The following is a 2,567-nucleotide window of genomic DNA, read 5'->3' on the forward strand; positions in this document are numbered from 1 at the left end:
CAAATGGTCTCTCAAATTATCGGGCATTGAAGGACGAAATTTCTCAATATCAGCAGGGGCCTCAGTCGATCGACCACCTTGCTCAGTCGATCGACTGAGGTGTACGATTCGAAGCTCAGAACCCGCATATCGGTCGATCGACGGGTATATCAGTCGATCGACCGATGCAAGTAGACGCCTTGTTCTTGTTATTTTTCGTTAAAGCTTTCTTTTGACTCGGTTCCGCTTCATTCTTTTCAGGGGCATCCTCGACCATAGCAGGCCCCTCCAGGGTAGACCCACTCCTCAAAGTAATGGCATTCGGGATCTCTTTCGGTGGGTTTGAGTCGGTAAGTGTCCCAGGGAGCTCGAGTGGTACTCTTACTAGCCAATTGAGCAATTTGGCTCTCTAGTAGCTTCATCCCGGCCTCTCTAGCTTAGGACTCCTTTAGCAAAGACAAGTTCTTAAACTTAGCAAAATCGAAGTCGGGATTGTTCTTTGTTGCGGCACATAGGGAGGTTTTTGGTATTGTTGTTGCTTATGATGAGGGGGCACATAAGCTTGCTGCTGCTTCTTTTCTTTGTTGTGGAGGTTGAGTCGGATTCGGGACATTCTGGCTACTCCACCTCAAGTTGGGGTGGACATTCGGCTCATAGTACGTGTTTGTCTGCCTATAGTGTTGAAAGGCAACACAAGACTCAAAGGGAACAGAACAATTCTCTCAGACATGCCCCTCAGCTCCACATCTTCTACAGACGAAAGGACCGTCTGAAACAGCGTTAACATGGTACATCCCACCTTTAGAAGCTCCTCCCAATTCGTATTTGTCAAACCTTGCAGTGAGAGCTTCTAGTGCAGCAACAGAGGAAGATTCAGCAGCTCTCCTCTGGTTTCCTCTCGAATTCCCATATTCAGCCTTATGAGTGGCCAAATCATCGATGATCTTCCACCTCTTAGTCTCTCCCATGTTCTCAAACAAATCGGCCATTGGTATGCACATCCAAAATAGCCCTACGATTGTCATACAACCCATTATAGAACTGGTTGCAAAGACTCCATTTTTCGAACCCATGGTGCGGTATGGTTCGCACCAGTTTCTTGAAACGGACCCATGCTTCATGAAAGTTCTCATCAGGCCCTTGTTTAAAGCTCGTGATCTGAGCTCTAATGGCATTCGTCTTCGAGGCAGAGAAGTACTTTTTGTAGAATGCCAGGGCTAAGGAATTCCAGTCGGTGATCCCATGGGCGGCTCGGTCCAGATCTCTATACCACTCTCTTGCAGCGTCACGAAGAGAGAAAATGAACATGGTCTCTTTGATCTGATCTTGGGTCACACCGGCCGGCGGGGGTATAGAGCAGCAATAATCAATAAAAATCTCCATGTGCTTGGCTGCATCTTCATTTGCAGCTCCCCCGAACTGGTTTCTCTCAACCAGGTTGATATAGGAAGGCTTTGGCTCGAATTTTCTCGCCTCCCCTGGTAGTTCGAATCCTTTGTAGAGATTCAAGTCATTACTCCGAGTGATCGGGCAATGGTTGCTTCTTCAGCCATGACTGAAATTTCTAGAGAAGTGACTGTCTCAGCTAAAGAAATAGAAGCAGGAGATGTAGGTGGATCTTCCTCAAACAGAGCGTTCTCGTAGTAACTTGACAGAGTACTCAGCTCTTCCTCTGTCGGCAATACCCTTTGTGATCGTCTCAACTCGCGCAAGGATTTCTCAATCTCAGGATTTAATGGTACTAGTTCACCACCCTGTGACCTGCGCATAAGAAGAAACTGCAAAAAGAATATAAGAAAAGTTTAAGGAACGGATGTCCCTTAAACTAAGAAAGACTAAAAATAAAACAACTAAAAATTAGAACTATTGCCTCCCCGGCAACGGCGCCAAAATTTGATACCCGTCGTTGCGAGTACCAAAAATAAGATTTATAATTTCCTATTAAAACTAACCTAGGCTAGTGGTAACAGGGTCGAACCACAAGGAGGCGAATGTAATTAATAGTTGTCTAATTTAGTCTAAGGTAACAAAAGTGGGGGTTGAATTGATTTGGTCTATACTAATAGCAAATAAAGACAATGAACTAAAAACGCGAATAAGACAGATAAAAGAAGGGGTGCAAGGATGATCGGTTTGTTATAGTTTCGGCGGCAGCGTACTAAACAGGTCTAAAACAAAACACATGAGGCGGGAAATAAAGAGGTCCTCTCGGCCCACTCTTAACCAATAGCATCTTTCGACCTCGCTATAAGTCCCTAATATCACTAATACGACTCTCGTCCTGAAAAGTGACTTATAATCTAAACTTTACCTATCTTTCGATCTTAGTATAGTTTAGTCATTTTAATTGGTGATATAACAACTGTCCCTATCTCTCGATCTAATGGGCCAGTCATATCCTAAACATTCAACTAGTCGTGTGCACTCGATTCGTCGAATTAAGAATTAAAACAATTAAAACGAAAATAAAAACCTCACGTGGTCAGTCGATCGACCAGGTATGGCGGTCGATCGACCAACACGCGAATTAAGCCTTGTTCATTATATTGCCGCCTACACTATAATTCCCCTACATCCTAGCACGAATA

General features: G+C 44.4%; 1 non-coding gene across 1 annotated transcript; it reads left to right on the plus strand.

Moving 5' to 3' along the window:
• The first annotated feature begins 1,045 nt into the window (after positions 1-1,045).
• On the plus strand, positions 1,046-1,152 carry LOC141654049 (small nucleolar RNA R71). The gene has a single exon (XR_012547630.1). It is a non-coding gene; the product is annotated as a small nucleolar RNA R71 (small nucleolar RNA).
• The last annotated feature ends 1,415 nt before the right edge of the window (positions 1,153-2,567 follow it).

This window comes from Silene latifolia, chromosome 4 (genome assembly GCF_048544455.1).
Source record: "Silene latifolia isolate original U9 population chromosome 4, ASM4854445v1, whole genome shotgun sequence".
Classification (NCBI taxonomy): domain Eukaryota; kingdom Viridiplantae; phylum Streptophyta; class Magnoliopsida; order Caryophyllales; family Caryophyllaceae; genus Silene; species Silene latifolia.